The sequence below is a fragment of the Polypterus senegalus genome, chromosome 7 (assembly GCF_016835505.1).
Source record: "Polypterus senegalus isolate Bchr_013 chromosome 7, ASM1683550v1, whole genome shotgun sequence".
Classification (NCBI taxonomy): Eukaryota; Metazoa; Chordata; class Cladistia; order Polypteriformes; family Polypteridae; genus Polypterus; species Polypterus senegalus.
Genome location: NC_053160.1, coordinates 59,291,475 through 59,309,255, shown reverse-complemented (window position 1 = coordinate 59,309,255; position 17,781 = coordinate 59,291,475). Strand labels below are relative to the sequence as shown.

At 36.7% G+C, this 17,781-nt stretch overlaps 1 protein-coding gene across 2 annotated transcripts in view; it reads left to right on the top strand.

The window, feature by feature from the left end:
* The window catches only part of ipo11 (importin 11), a 357,709-nt gene that overhangs the window by 1,323 nt on the left and 338,605 nt on the right, over positions 1–17,781 (top strand). The window contains exon 1 of one of the 2 annotated variants that reach the window (XM_039758698.1): positions 3,147–3,427. The exons of the other annotated variant lie outside the window; for it this stretch is intronic. The gene's annotated coding sequence lies outside the window, so the exon portion shown is untranslated. Of the gene's footprint in view, positions 1–3,146; positions 3,428–17,781 lie in introns of those variants that run through there. 2 annotated transcript variants of the gene reach the window in all.

Here is a 17,781-nt window from a genome sequence, read left to right as displayed (position 1 = left end):
CCGTAAATTGTGTTCCATCCACGTGGCCGAGCCTATGATCTCTAGTAGGAAATTCGATTTGATCACTCGTATCATTTTGACTTTAACGGCCGGTGGGCATTGACAGAAGGTTCTACTGTATTTGTTGTGTGACGCGTCCCTATTTTTTTATATTGAGTTCAATTTCGTCACGCGACTCTTTTCTTGACGCGTCCCAATTAGTTTCTGTAAGCTTCTTGTTTCATCTTACAATAATGAATGTAAGCTTGAATGCCTTATCGCGCCGCGAGCGAAAAGGGTCTAACTGCAGCTTCCAATACCTATGACATAGGTCAGGTAATAACTAGAACGGTAGTCACAAAACGTGCTTTGAGTCAGATAACCCTCTCACAACCCTAATATTAACCATAGTGTAACGGGGCCCTTATGTTAACCAAAGTCTAATGCGATGGGTGTTACGTGACTGACGTTGATGGCGTTTCCTGATGTTGTGGACTGACCTTATAGGTACTGCGGTCGGCAAGTACATTCTGTTGCTACTAGCTGCTGAGAATAGGTGTACCAGAAATGAGCTTTGAGGCCACTTGCTAATTCGAATCCCCTGCTAGTGATCATAGACGGAGCTAATAGGAAAAAGTGGATGGAAGACAATTTACAGATGGATGGCACATAGTAGAGGTTCCATGAGATAAACAAGGAGCTAATTCATCCTTTCCTCATAGGCTGTGACAGCCTTGCTCATTTATGTTTTCAGTGCATTAAGTGTTAAGAAATGTTTCTGTTCTAATGAAGACACTAAAGGCGCGATTCCAGGAAATGAAGGATGAAAACCCAGTTTCAGATGTTTTAGGGAACATACGAATGTGAGTGTTTTATAAGAATAAACAAACCAATAAAAGGAAGGAAGGAGAGGAGAGGTCGGGAGCATGCGCTGATTACAGAAGGAAGGAATGCTGGAGAATAAAAATCATGGGTACAAAGTAAAGGAGGAGGAGAAATTAAAGCTTGTCTTCTGGGTAAAATTAGCACATGGGTGTTATTTGGTTAAGAGGAATGGGATTTTGGGCTTGGACTCTGTATTTAAAAATGCTTGCTCCTCCAAACAAGTTCCAAATTAAATTCCACTATTTGATGTTATAAATGCTGATAAAACTTCATTTAGGGACAAACATATATGCATTGTGAGAAATAATAATGTACAGCTGTATAGAGAGATATTTTAATGATCCCTTTCTGTTGTGAAAATATGATTCCTTCTTGTATTTTAGGAGGAATTTAACTTTTGTATGCTTTTAAATGCTGATCTGCTTCATTTTCAGAATAAGAAAAAGACACTGTGGCAAACTCTTTTTAAACCTAAAAACTTGATTTAGAGGGTAAATTGTTTTCGCAGTCTCCCTTCAGTTGCGGAAATATGATTATTTTTGCACTTTGGAAGAGATTCCACTTTTCTATGCTTTTAAAAACTGATGTCTTTTATTTTGGATAAATATGCCTCTTTAAAGCATAGAAACGAAATTTAGAGAATGAATTGTTTTTTTACGCCCCCTTCACTTGTGAGACTAAGATTTCACCTTACATTTTAGCAGAAATCAATCTTTTTAATATTTATAAATGCCAATAACAAATCATTTGGAGACCAAAAAAGTGACACATATATCACAATGCAATTAGCATTAGCATTTTGATGGAAATTACACTTTTGTACTTTTTATTTTTTTATTCTGATTTGCTTAATATAGGAAGCAATATGAAAATAAGTTAAAATATATACTTTTTCAAGTTTAAAATATATCTGACAGTTGTATTTCCATGATTTTCAGTGGTGAAAATGTAATGTTCTTTTAAAATTGTTAAAAAATTATACTTTTATTTGCTTTAAAATGTCATTGCTTCAGACAAGAAAAAGATGCTGTGAAAAATAAACCTCTTTAAAGCTTAATCTAATATGGGGTTGGGAGTCTTAATCATGTTTTTGCAATCTTTGTTTAACTGTGAAAATGTAATTCACTCAAACATTTTACTAGAAATTCAAGTTCTGTACTTTTTCATTGTTAATCCATATTACAGTATTTTGAAGTTAAGACATAAGGTGTGTAGTAAAAAAAAAATCTTTTAAATCTTTAAAACCTAACCTGTGGAGGAACCTTATTTTGACGACCCCCTTCAATTATGAAAAGGTGATTCACATTTAAAATATACATGCTTTTAAATATTGATTTCCTTTTTTGGGGATAAAAAAAGAAGCTAAAATAAGTCTATTTTAAAGGTAAAACCTGATTTTTTGGACATCTCGTTTTCGCTATTTCTCTTAAGCTGTGAAGATTCTACTCTTGCTTCAGTTCTTTTTATTTTTTAAAATGATCTGTTGGACTACAAATGAAAAGGATAACGTACAAAATAAACCTGCCAAAACGTTATCCTCCTTGGATGTTGTGAATACTTGGTTTTCTGTTTTTTTTTTCTTTTTAACTGTATTATTGTCCTTTTCTGTGACAAGAACATTAATCTTTCAAGCATAAAATAGTTTATGAAATGATAATGCTCTTTTCGCAGTGTTGAGGAATGAACGATAATTGTAATATTAAAGATGCACCTTTTTAACACGAATTATTTAACTTGTAAATAACGTAGTCGAAAGTGTCTTCTCAATGTTTATTACTAAAACTTGATATATTCAGTGAGGCGCATTTTCCACAGCAAAGCTAATAGTAAGGCGCTTAACGAAGCGGACGGGTCTAAATGCATCCGAGCTCATAGGAGTACAAGACAGATGCCGGGAGCACAATGCAATGAGTAAAGCGATCATATGCTCGCACGCTTGTATTTATATATATATATATATATATATATATATATATATATATATATATATATATATATATATATATATATATATATATATATTCTCTGTTGAGTTTGCAAATTCTTTGGTACAAGATGCGCTCCGATCGCTGTGGTACTGCTTATCATCACTGCCCACGCGAATGGACATAGGGCTGATCACTGTTTTAAGTGTCGCTTTAACATTTGCGGCGTTTTAATTTAATTACTGTTGCTAGTTCTGAGGACTGTTACTTTCAACTGTAATCAGCGTATTAACGTGTCAAGGGGATAATTATCTGCGGTTCCTTTAAGAATGTATTTGTTTTTCAATATTTTTCAATACTTTGAACGCGCTACATGTATCGGTAAAACCTATGCAGATAAAGCACACTACGGATACGAATTCTTAAATATCATCCAAGCGTATCAAATTTTTCACTACTGACACTGCCTCAACACGCGAGAGACAATTGCGTCATCAGTCGGCGACGAATTATTAACTGCATATGGCGCCATCCTGCGAGAAGGCGTGTGCTCTGCGGGATCGTATTTTCCTCTGAAACAGGCTTTTCCTTTCTGAACTGTCAGCACAGCATCTTTTCAAAAAGTGTAGCTCACAAGGGTAAGTGCAGTTTCCTCATTTATGTGCAAACCTTCTAGGTAGCGGCGTTCTAGCTAGATTAAAGAGAGATACGTGTCCGTGCATTTCGTGCCACTTGAAGCAGGCCAAACATTTACTGTATTTGTAGAGGATTTGTAATGTTTTTAGAAGGTATGCATTGTATTATAGGACCGCTTTCCACTGTGTGCATCACACGCGTGTGCCATGGTAGATGCTGCAGTAAAGATTTCTCTGGGACACTTGGTTTCCTTGACGTGACAATTTCAAGACGTTGTGGGATTATTATGTAAAAGCTGAGCTACAGCCAATCTGATTATTTCTACTTTAAACCTGTTTAGTCAAGCAATGTGAAATTGTTGTACAATTGTTATTGACTTGAAATATCTACTGCTATTCAGTAGGTGGTAATGGAGCATCACTTATTTTAAAGTCTTTTTTGAAAAATACAATGCCAGACGTTAAGGAAGATAAAATATTACTGTTAGGTACAAGTTTTTCAAGAATGATGATTAGAAGTACGATTAACTAACTACATGATTTCTTAAATTGAACAGCGTTTTTATATTTGCCAGGTCGGATCAAACACTTGATGAAGGAGATTATTGGATTTTAAACTCCCCTTAAAACTAAATGTCGCCGTTACCCAAAAGTGGCTTTTTTAAATGTTCAGTTGTGTAAAGCAGTGGTACTCAAGTTCATACCTGGGGATCCTCGGTGGCTGCAGGTTTTTTATCTCCACTCAGTAGCCTCTCTTATTGGGCTCCAAAAATAAATAAGCAAGTTTTTATTTTCTAGTTTTTATGTTTTTTTCTGCATTCATCCAGAAATTGTGTTAATAAGAATTACTAATTGCAGCTTTGAAATTGTTTCAGTTTTGTTTTCTTTTGTTCAGCGCTCTCACGAACGAGAAAACTATCTGGATGCTTGGTTAAGGTTCCTCGCTTTTTGGTCCTCTAGACCCGAAAACCCCTAATTTCTAGGCCATATTTGGATCGAATTTTGTGCATGAAATTGTACTCTAATGATAAAGAGTGAACCAATAACCGTCTTCAGCAAAAATAACTGAACGGACTTGATGTTGTACATACCGTTTCAACCGACCCCAGGGGTTCAATCTCAAGTGGGATGCGGGGACAAAGTTACTTCTCCTCACAAAAAAAAAAAATAAAAATTGGTGGGTCAATGATATAGGCATGTGGAATGTCATTTTCTGCAGTTCAGAAGTTGCTGATCAGGAATATAATATTTTTGGTATATAATTCTTTATTGATGGTCGTAGCCCTCTAAGAGCCATTCACAGAGGGTTAAAAATGATATCTTTCAAATATAAACGTGTGCTGTATCATTTTAGGAAATTTCAAGTGTGTTGTACAGTATTTTTGATCTTTTTATTAGGGATTTTAGCCCTCTATAGATGTCTATCAGAGGGTGACAAATGACACATTTCTATTACAATTGAAAGTATTTTAACGTTAACATTTAAATTGAAGCACACATTGTAATATTTCAAATATCTGATCCAACTGTTCTTGTTTATTATGTACTTCTACCTCATGATTTAAAACGTTACATTTCTTATGGACATCTCAAATTAGGGCATCTTATGCCGATTCAGACTTTCTATAAACTGGTTATTATATTTTTTTTAAGCATACATTTATATGTGTTAGATGGGTAAGAATTCATTCATTTTCTCTTTTAATTTTCTGGATATTTAAACAATTATTCACTAATATGCACTCAAATGGGTAACACTGGAGTAATTGCTCCTTCCAAAGTCATTTGTGCCAGTGTCTGCTTAAATGCAAAAAAAAAAAAACATTAACAAATCAGGTCAGCTAATTATATTGAGATTAATTAAAGGTGAAAATGACTAACTGTTTGAGAAACTATTTGGAACAAAATCCTGCATCGACAGGGATGCTCCTTGGACTGAACTTTGAGAACTATTGATGTAAGGAACTAGACCATATGTGTCCCAACTGTCTGTTTCTCTGGTATGCAAATCAGCACAATTTGATCGCTAACATATTTTGCACAGGTTTTCCATTTTTACTGGAGAAGACCATCAACTATGTTTTGTTTCAAAACATTTCCCCAGAGGAACTTTATTTAGTGACCATACCTGTGCTTTATTACTTAAGTACTTTGGAAGTATTTTTAGGACCTGATACAAGTTTTTGAAGTCAGTGAAATTTTGTTTTGGTACTGATTTTTTTTCCGCATGAGAATTTATTTAGTGACTGCAACTGCACTTTATTCGACCCTGGGCAGCACTGTCTTTGTGTATTCTGTAATCCCATAAAATCACTGAAAATACATGGAACACATTTCCAAGGTTGTGTTGTTATGCCACAGATGAAGAACTGCTGATTGTCTTGCTTCCCATGTTGCGTAAAATATCAGTCTGATCATATATAATATTTGGAGTAGGTTGGATTATATAGGTTAGAGCAAGTTATGGTTAATTTCCTCATCGAAGGAATACTACACCCAAAAATGATTTTTTTTTTTTAATTTGTTAGTCACCCTGTGTTGTTTGTTGTAATGGCTGAGAAGACTTTTAAATGAATACTACACCCAAAAATATTACTTTTATGTATTATCTCCTATAGCTTGCAGTGATACAATACAATACAGTTTATTTTTGTAAAGCCCAAAATCACACAGGAAGTGCCGCAATGGGCTTTAACAGGCCCTGCCTCTTGACAGCCCCCTAGCCTTGACTCTCTGAGAAGACAAGGAAAAACTCCCAAAAAAACCTTGTAGGGAAAAATGTAAGAAACCTTCTTTCCAGGTAGGTTGGGCGTGCAGTGGATGTCAAAAGAAGGGGGTCAATACAACACAATACACATAACAGAACAAATCCTTAATACAGCATAATAATAAAAATTTTAGAAGTACGGAGCAGAATTTAACAGTAGATGATATCACATAATAAGATTTGGATATTTTTTGAGTTCTGGAGACCTCATCCATCAAGCTGCCTCCCCATTTGGCCATTCCACGGCTGAAACGTTGCTCCGATGAAAGGACCCCTCTTTCCCATGATTCCTGTGATCCTCCATCAGGGATGACTTTACCATAGGCAGGCAAATAACTTGGCAGGTGGGCCGTGGCACCAATTGCCACATTTGGGTACCGAGAACAGAAACAGAATAGGTGAGGGTTAGTATTCAATTCTAACTATCATGTTACTTATGTTTTAGTTCTAATAACTAACAACAGAGATACAGTATGTACAGTTAATCAGCAGCTCTAGTCAGGGTGTGCTAAACTGAAGTAGTGAGTCTTCAGCCGAGATTTAAAGGCTGAGACTGAAGGGGCATCTCTTATAGAAGCAGGAAGACCATTCCACAGTTTAGGTGATGGCTGAGAAAAGTTTTTAATCTTATGTTTTCATGTAGAATGGAGAAGTTTCTATAAAAGGCATCTGCTGTGACCAGTGCTGGAAAGCAGCAAACAATATCAAAACGTCCATTTAAAAACATCTGATATTTCTTGTGTTGGATAATCTGCCATATCCCAAGCTTGTGTGTTGTTAAATAAAACACTTCTTGAACAAACTCATGAATGAAAACAACACATTTACATGTGGACTATGCAATGTATCAAATTTTCGTTTTAATTTGGTATTTAATAAAAATACGTGTGTTGAACTTCATAATATTGGCTTCTGCATAATGAATTTTCCACATCTTATGAACATTAAAATCTACAAAGTCTCCGGCTCATTTCCAAGTGTGTGTACTCCACTCCAACTACACCCATGTAACTGGGCAGTATTGAGCATAAAAAAAAAATAGTGTGAGGGTCAAAAGAGGAAGCATTTAGAACAGGTAGCGTTAGTGCTACTGTTTGCGAATGGTTTAATTTTTCCCAATATGAGAAGCAAAAGCAGTACAGCATCTAACGATAAAACAGTGCATATGAAAGGGTATTCCTGGCACTTGTGCTGCCTACAGTGTACTGTTCTGCCTCCCATGCAAAACTGGTCCCTGCTAAGCAAAGTTCCACAAAATGTTTGCTTTTCTGTTTCATCGTATATGAGCGTATAAGCAGTGGGAGCGGAGTGGGGATAAAAGAGCTGCAGTGACTACCGTATTGCAAAGCCGGCTTTTGCCTACTCAACTTGGACCCAGAAGAAACTTGTTCTTTGTCATTGATAAAATTACTACAGCAGCCAAAAATTCATAGTACACCTGAAGTGAGATGTCTGTGCAGCATGTAAGTCCTCGTCCTTTTGATTCTTGCACTCTCTTCAACTGAAAATTATATTTATAAGGATTAAAAACAGCAGCCTTTGTAGTTTTTTCATTTTCTTTCCAAGTTTGTTTATCAGTTATTGGGTAAACTGCATTACTGGCCATTTTATTTTCAAATAGACTTTGTGCTTTTGTTCTTAATGACTGTGGTACAATCTGTCCTGAATGATTAAGTTGCAGCGTTTTGTTATCTCATCTCGTTAGTGTTCTGTTTTGTCCATGTGCACTTACTGTATTTTGTGTCTTGCTGATATAAGAAATCGCATATTGCAATGTTTAACTTACCGTAGATCCCGTTATATAAGCCGAGAATTTCGTCCTAGATTTTTGGCTTGGAGTTTGGGGGTCGGTTTATACAATGAGTATCGTTTCAGATTCAAGATTTTCAGCGCAATGCCGGTTTTGCCGATGAATACGGAAGTAAATAATGACGAAACCACAGAGCCATCTTTCAGATGAAGAAGTAACTTTGCATGCCGGTACTTTAAATGAAATAAAGAATTTATTCAAAAAAGTGTTTTAGTTGTTGATTTTATTAATAAAATTTATAATAAATTATCAGGAAGTTTAAAATGAATTTTTTTGTTTTGATTTACGATCAACATCTTGCATTACGAAATAGATGCGGTCACGTGTATCCGCTTGCGCGATTGTAAACAAACAACCGAGAGCGTTAGTAGCGTCAGTCGGAGCCCAGATACATGTGTTTGTGGATGTAATTTCCGTCATTGCAGTGATTTACCTATATATATATATACTAGCTGAATACCCACACTTCGCAGCGGAGAAGTAGTGTGTTAAAGAAGGTACGAAAAAGGAAAGGAAAAATTTTAAAAATAACGTAACATGGTTGTTAATGTTTTTGTTTTGTCATTGATATGTGTTCTCATATCTATCTATCTATCTATCTATATATATATATATATATATATATATATATATATATATATACACCAGCTTGGCAGCGTAAGTAGTGTGTTAAAGAAGGAAAGAGAAAGAAAAGGAAACATTTTGAAAATAACGTAACATGATTGTTAATGTTTTTGTTTTGTCATTGATATGTGTTCTCATATCTATCTATCTATATATATATATATATATATATATATCTATCTATATATATATCTATCTATATATATATATATATATATATATATATACCAGCGCTTGGCAGCGTAAGTAGTGTGTTAAAGAAGGAAAGAGAAAGAAAAGGAAACATTTTGAAAATAACGTTACATGATTGTCAATGTAATTGTTTTGTCACTGTTATGAGTGTCGCTGTGATATATATATATATATATATATATATATATATAGCATAAAACCAGCCATAGCGATGTCATGTGTTAAAGAAGTTATGAAAAAGAAAAGGAAACATTTTAAAAATAATGTAACGTGATTGTCAAAGTAATTGTTTTGTGTATTTGGCGGCAGTGTCACGAAGTTGTTTTCAGTAGCTGCATCAGAAAATGTACCACGACGTCTGACGCCTCCTTTTTACTGTTTTCTCACAGCTTGGATTGCTGCTGTCATATATATACACATACATACACACACACAAATATATATATATATATATATATATATATATATATATATATATATATATATATATATATATATATATATATATATATATATATATATATATATATATATATATATATATATATATATATATACATATATATACATATATATATATATGTGTATGTACACATTTATATATATATATATATATATATATATACACTGCTCACAAAAATTAAAGGAACACTTTAAAGAAACACATTAGATACATCAGATCTCAATATGAAGTTGGATATCTATACAAATAACGACAGGGCAATGTCTTAGGAACAAAAGGATGCCAAGTCTTTTAATGGAAATAAAAGTTTTCTGCCTACAGAGGGCTCAATTGTGAAGACACCCTAAAATCAGAGTGAAATGAAGATGTGGCAGGCTAGTCCATTTTTCAAAACTTAATTTCTGCTACTCAAAATGCTTTTCAGTATCTTGTGTGGTCCCCACGAGCTTGTATGCATGCTTGACAACGTCGTGGCATGCTCCTAATGAGACGACGGATGGTGTCTTGTGGCATTTTCTCCCAGATCTGTATGAGGGCATCCCTGAGCTGTTGTACAGTCTGAGGAGCAACCTGGCGGCGCCTAATGGACGAAACGTAATGTCCCACAGATGTTCTATTGGGTTTAAGTCAGGGGATCGTGAAGGTCATTCAATTGTTTCAATTCCTTCATCCTCCAGGTACTGCCTGCATACTCTTGCCACATGAGGCCGGGCATTGACGTGCATTAGGAGGAAACCAGGACCTACTGCACCAGCGTAGGGTCTGACAATGGGTCCAAGGATTTCATCCTGATACCTAATGGCAGTCAAGATGCCGTTGTCTAGCCTGTAGAGGTCTGTGAGTCGCTCCATGGATATGCCTCCATGATCATAACTGACCCACCACCAAACCAGTCATGCTAAATGATGTTACAGGCAGCATAATATTCTCCACGGCTTCTCCTGACCCTTTCACGTCTTTCACATATACTCGGTGAACCTGCTCTCATCTGTGAAAAGCACAGGACGCCAGTGGTGGACCTGCCAATTCTGGTATTCTATGGCAAATGCCAATTGAGCTCCCCGGTGCTGTGCAGTGAGCACAGGGCGCAGTAGACATTCGGGCCCTCAGGCAACCCTCATGAAGTCTGTTTCTGATTGTTTGGTCAGAGACATTCACACCAGTGGCCTGCTGGAGGTCATTTTGTAGGGCTCTGGCAGTGCTAATCCTGTTCCTCCTTGCCCAAAGGAGCAGATACTGGTCCTGCTGATGGGTTATGGACCTTCTATGGCCCTCTCCAGCTCTCCTAGAGTAACTGCTTGTCTCCTAGAATCTCCTCCATGCCCTTGAGACTGTGCAGGGAGACACAGCAAACCTTCTGGCAATGACACGTATTGATGTGCCATCCTGGAGAAGTTGGACTACCTGTGCAACCTCTGTAGGGTCCAGGTATCACCTCGTGCTACCAGTAGTGACACTGACTGTAGCCAAATGCAAAACTAGTGAAGAAACAGTCAGAAAAGATGAGGAGGGAAAAATGTCAGTGGCCTCCACCTGTTAAACCATTCCTGTTTTGGGGGTCATCTCATTGTTGCCCCTCTAGTGCATCTGTTGTTAATTTCATGAACACCACAGCAGCTGAAACTGATTAACAACCCCCTCTGCTACTTAACTGACAAGATTAATATCCCAGAAGTTTCATTGACTTGATGCTATACTCTGATTAAAAAGTGTTCCTTTAATTCTTTTGAGCAGTATATATATACATATATACATATACTTGTGTGTATGTTTGTATTTGTCTATATGTGTGTGTATAGGTTTGGTCACTGAGTGCAAGGGAAAAATAATAAATTTATAGTTATTAAACAGTAAAACATTAATGTTTTAAGAAGTACAGGTACATTGAAATTACATTTTCTATGTGAACGTTCAAATTTGTGCCTCTGGTAATGTACCTTACCGGCATTTAAAGAAAATTAGTTTTGTGTCCTCTGCAGTGTTAAGAGAGAGAGGCTTTGGTTTGGGATAAAAGGAAAAAAGGTGTAAAGAAAGGAAAGTTGCCTTTTTCTTTTATATATAGAGAGATGTGTTCGCTGACGTTATGATCGCCTTTTGGGGACAGTCGCGGTGGGTCTTGTGTAGACTGGTGAGACGCCCCTGCCATTAATCGGCTGTGATGGCACTGTCAGTCCTCCACTCCTGTGCGTGTCTTCATAATCCGAGCTGAGGACCTCATAATCGTATACGTGCAAAAGAAAGTGTGAATCGCCTTAATATTATTTTGCCGTGGTGTAGAAAAGGGGTCCCGTGTTTGCACTTGTCTGGGCTATAGCGCAGGGGAGGATGAAAAAAATTAAAAGTGCTCACTTTGACTTAGGGCAGAAGCGCAGTCAGCGTTTCAAAGGCCGGCACAGCTATGCACGCGCGCTGGCTGCTCGACTTTTGCTGGGCAGGAGACCCCTTTTGTACACACGTTCATGATATCAAAAGTCTCAGCGTTCTTTGGAGGTCACTCATATATATATATATATATATATATATATATATATATATATATATATATATATATATATATATATATATATATATATATATATATATATATATATATAAAATACCCGCTACTTGAGCGAGAAGTAGTGTGTTAAAGAAGTAATGAAAAAGAAAAGGAAACATTTTAATAATAACGTAACATGATTTACATTGTCATGAGTGTTGCTATCATATATATGCCTGCCTAAATAAGTCACCCTCGCTTTGCTTTTACTTTTTTACCGTCAATGTGACCTTTTGTAAGTAGTGCCTGGAGGATTCAGTGTGGAGAAACTCTAGAGACAGCGTGTGTATTAACTTGTGGATTTTTTTGTGAGTATTTGGTTGCAGTCTGACGAAGTTGCTTCGGAAGATGGCGTTAGCCGCGGAGCTCAGCTCAGAGCGAAATGAGATGAATGGGAGGAGATGATGACGTGACTCCCCACCCTTAACTGTCAATCCCCACAAACACAGTCTCGAATTTGCATAAGCACACCCCTTCACCTACAATTTAAACTTAGTTACAAAGTGATCAAAACTCTCGTTTATATCCTGCGTCCTCTCATTAAACTTGTATCCCGCATTACCTGTGGGCATGTGAAAGCCAGCGTAGCCTGTCTATGAACTTAATTTAAAGTTTAGGTTTACACCTTGCTTTCTTTCCGAGGTAGCAGCACTCATGAATATGGTAGTATATGTCACTCGCCGCTTCTTATTGTTTCACTGCCTTCTCAATTATATAATGCATGTTTTCTTAAGCGCTTTTGGAGGTCTTCCTGGTTTCTACGCACTGCGTTGACAGTCAGTTCACGTGATTACGTGGGAGGCGTGATGATGTCACACGAAACTCCGCCCCCCCACGTCTTTCCAGCTCAACTCTATTACAGTTAATGGAGAAAAATACCTTCCAGTTATGACCATTAGGCGTAGAATTTCGAAATGAAACCTGCCCAACTTTTGTAAGTAAGCTGTAAGGAATGAGCCTGCCAAATTTCAGCCTTCTACCTACACGGGAAGTTGGAGAATTAGTGATGAGTGAGTGAGGGCTTTGCCTTTTATTAGTGTATATATATATATATATATATATATATATATATATATATATATATATATATATATATATATATATATATATATATATATATATATATATATATATATATATATATATATATATAAAATTCATTAAGACCATGCAAGCAAGACACATAATTGCTAAGGAAGGAAGAGAAGGTAAAAGCGATCACAATCGAAACAAAGATGGACATTGTATGGAAATATCTCCTCCCTTCCTGTAGCCCAAAGATGTCAAATTAAATGGTGAGTACAGTATGAAATTGTTTCTAGAATAGAATGCCTTTTATTTTTACTATACACATCTACAATGAGATTAAAAGCAGCTCCTTCAGTGCAGAAAAAAGTTCTGTATAGGGCTTGTATGGTTGTTTTTTAGCTTTAGCATAACGCCGGATCTGCGGCCCCGCTTCTGCTTTCTTTCCCTCCTCCGTCTGTGTCGTCTCCTAGACCCGACAACAATCCACGGAGAGCCCGCTGGTTTCTCTGTGTTGTCTGGGATGTTGTGCGTGTGATGAAAAACACTTGAAACAGATGTCTGGCCCTGGACACCGATATCTATAAGGTTCTGAATGGTGTAGCGGATGTTCGCCGAACCGATCGTGCACAAACAAGGACAAAAAAAAAAAAAATACAAAAAAATGCACTGAAAAGGAGAGCCTAGAGCCGCTGCGACCATGCGCGCCGCCATGCTCCTAGCTTAATCGAAGGCAAGGCACTTTTTATAACTTTTGAGTTAGTACGTTAGAAAAATTATTGGTGATTTGGTAAATTATGCACATTATATTATATATCAAAAATGCCGGCAGTCTCAAATTCTCGCCGATAAACATTATAAATATACCCGAAGAGACACTTTTAAGGAAATTTAGAAAATTTTGCTTGGAGAAGGGGGTCGGCTTAAATACCAGTCATCGACAAATACATGTAATTTAGTAGGTAGAGAAGGGGTTCGGCTAATATACCGGGTCAGCCTGTATTCCGGATCTACGGTAACATTTTTTCCAAGTTGTGTGCATCAGTGATCTAATGTAGGTATATATAAAGTTAAAACACACCTTTTCTAAAATATTAGCTGAGATATATATATATATATATATTTACCATGTTTGTTTTTAGTTATATATTACTGTATTTCTAACAAGCTGTTCTTTTCATATCTTCTACTTCAAGTTCTGTTAATTGTTAGATTTGTTTTGCAATTCTGTTCATTGATTTGGTTGGTAACTTTTTCAGAACTGTTTACATTGCTATTTACTACACTAGTTCAAAGATAATTTTATTTTACTCATCATTTGGTGTAGTTTGACTGATTTGTTTGATTTTTTTTTTTTTTTTAAGACCACCATTACAAATAAATGAGGGTTAGATATACTGGTGTAGCCTGTGCTATGTTCTGTGACTCAAAAAGGCATGTATATGGAAATATGTAATTTGCATCCATTACCAATTATGTAAATTATAAAAAAAAAAGTACAGTATACACATGTTTATGTATTACTGTCTGTGATTTACAAGGTAATAAAATGAAGACTTTATCTTGTATAAAACATTCAAATTGAGAGAGAGAGAGAGAGCGCACAACATTCACTGGTTGACGGACACTGATGGCAGCTAGGTTTTGAATGCAATATAAATTCAAAATTAAGTGAGTGAAAGAGACATAAAAATTGTTGGAAAAATCATGCTTTGTTTGAAATAATCACAGGATTAGTTTAATTCCATTTTGCCCAGCCCTACTTGGATATTAACAAGCATTTGAATTGTAGACACACCTCCAGTTGTTACATTTATTATCATAGCAATGTGCCACAACTGGAATAATGGGGATTATTTAGAAGCAGTCTCTGATCCTGCAGCTCCAAATTTAGCTTCTGCTTGTTGAAGTATCATAGATATGCACAAATACAAGGCATATTCTCTTGAACAGTGTTTTCAGTCTCTTTTCTTTAACTTTTAAGCTTTAGTTTTACATGTCTCTCAGTGCACACGTTTTGTTGATATCATGTAAAGTGCAAAGACAGTCAGTGAATGAGCTCTTATCAGGCTGGATTGCTGACTAATGAATGAGGCAGGGAAGGTGGTTCTTCAATTCAGATTCTCAGGCATGTCTGAGCATATTGCATTTTCATTCATTAAAACATTCTGTGGAAGTGATTTATTTAATAATAATAATTTAATAAAAAATTGTTTGGGATATTGTGTGTATATGATTGGATGACATGACGTGAATTATAGGACACAAGTAACATGAGATTTTATTTATGGAGCTTTTGATTCCATCTGTTCCAGACCAGTGTTGGTCATCATAGGCACCTATTATATCAGAAGTAATTATGAGTGAACTACATGGAGTATGCTTTGCCACGTGTCTAGCAAAATTATGTAAATGTTCAGGAACTTCACTGTACATAGCAGAATGCATTAAAGGCAATAGTGAAGGAGGAAGTGGCCCTGTATTTATCAAGTGTCTCAGAATAGGAAAATGGTCCTAACTAATGCCAATTTGGTCCTATGTTTAGAAGTAGGAATAAAAGAATTAAATCAGTTTTCCCAATTTAGGAAATCACTCCTCTAACTTAACCAAGATTAGGAGAGCTTGTGAGCTGTCTTTACTCGCTAGGACTACTAGAAGATTGTGTTTACGCAGAAATTGGCACGCATATCCCAGGAAAGACCTGGGAATGCTTGATAACATTGAACTCATAAAAAGATATCAGTTTTACAGTGATGGAATAATCATAATAAATCTTATATGTTATGTGAAAAGTTCATCTTCGCGGATAAGCCATTAGCAAAAGTGTTGTTAATGTTATGTATAAAATGTAACTTTTCAATAGCAATGAATTGGTATGTCACAACCAATAAATTCTCGAATTTTGCACCAAATTTTAAAAAAGCTCTTACAATGCATGAGATAACATGCGGATTTACACATTTTGCCACCACTCCACATGAGGTAATGTTAAAGTAGACTGCATTTATGCAAATCAATATTTACGTAAAAATCATTACCATAAGCGTTGAGGTGCACGCATATGTGATTTGCAAGCAGTATCACTGTATCAATACAGAGGTGGTCATGTGTGCAAACTGTGTTATAGGACATTGTAGAAATCAACATATTACCCTGAAGGTAAGTGGGACTGGATGGGTGATTGACAAAGAAATGTATAAAGGGAAAGCTGAAAGCTCTGCATCCCAAAAACCCCTGGAACATTCCCATTACATTTTTCAAGCCTGAGAGTGTTGAAGAAGACGGATAGAGATTCTCAGGACATTAGATCAATAAAGCCTTGCACAAGATAAGGGGGAATCACAGAGAGGGACACTGGACGAGTGAACGTGACATCAGAATTGTGTTGTGGTTAGTTTCATTGCCACTGTCACTTTATAAGGTGTTTCTTATTGATTAAACAGGAGGAAGGTGATTCATCTTAAAGTGCAACTGTGGATCACTCACCCATCCATCCCTTCATCTATTTTCTAAACACCCCTTATCCTTTTTTATTAATTTTATTACAATCCATACAAAGCAATCAAGATTTTACAAAAAGAAAAATTGAGTTAAGAACAGATCGATCCCCACCCCTGAACACCCCTTATCCTAAGCAGGGTTGGGGAAACCGGAGCCTATATCAGCAAGAATAGGATGCAAGGCAGGAACAATTCCTGTAGCATTTATTGTTATATAGACATGATGCCCGATTTCGGACTTTACACATACTGAGTATGTGTGTCTTGGTCTTATAATCTTGGTGCTCATTATGGTATTATGCTTTATCTTTTTGCAAAGTGGCAGCAATTATGTATAGTTTAACGCAAAATTTTACCTTATTATGCTTTCCATATTCTGCCTATTGTTGTTAATACGGGGGTCCTCAGGTTACAACAAGTTGAAACACACCCTAGCCGAAGTAAGTTACCTATCCTAACATTTGCAAAATCATAATCTTCTATACTAATAAAAGGCAAAGCCCTCACTCACTCACTCACTCACTCATCACTAATTCTCCAACTTCCTGTGTAGGTAGAAGGCTGAAATTTGGCAGGCTTATTCCTTACAGCTTACTTACAAAAGTTGGGCAGGTTTCATTTCGAAATTCTACGCATAAGGGTCATAACTGGAAGCTATTTTTCCCCATATAATGTAATGGAGTCTTGAGTTGGAGATGGCCGTGGGGGGAGTTTCGTGTGACATCATCACGCCTCCTACGTAAGTACGTAGAGAATAAGGAAGAACTCCAAACAGCGATGAGCACAAAACGCCATTTCACAATTGAGAAGGCAGAATAACATTATGAAGCAAATGATGCATACAAGCATATTCATAAGTACAGCTACTGCGGAAACAAAGCACGGCGTGAACCGTAAGTTTATATTAAATTAAGTTCATAGACAGGCTGCCACTAGCGTTTGTAATTTAGTGCCTGCCCATATAAGGCCGTCCATCAGCGGCAATCCAATACAACCACTGCGGTAAATGTTCACGGGTGAAGGACTGTGCTTATGCAGAGGAAGATGAGATGGTCAGGGTGGTGTTTGGCACAAACTCATTGAAACTGCGAGAGAAACTTTTAAGTGCCGGGTCTTAGCTGACATTACGAGATGGCACCAGTACAGCTGGGAACCTTCGATGCAAGAACACCAAGCGGCTCACGTGAACTGGCGCAGTGCACAGACAAAAAGCAACAGTTCCAAAGAGTGCTGAACAAAACCGAATTACACAATTGAGAAGGCAGCAAAAAATATGAAGCGTCTTATACATACAATCATATTCATAAGTGCAGCTACTGCGGAAACAAAGCACACGGTGGAAAAAGTGAATGTCCTGCTAAAGGAAGACAGTGTAAAAAAACCCGTGCATGCAGTTTGTCACATCACAGATAAAAGGAAGGCGAGCTGTTTATTGA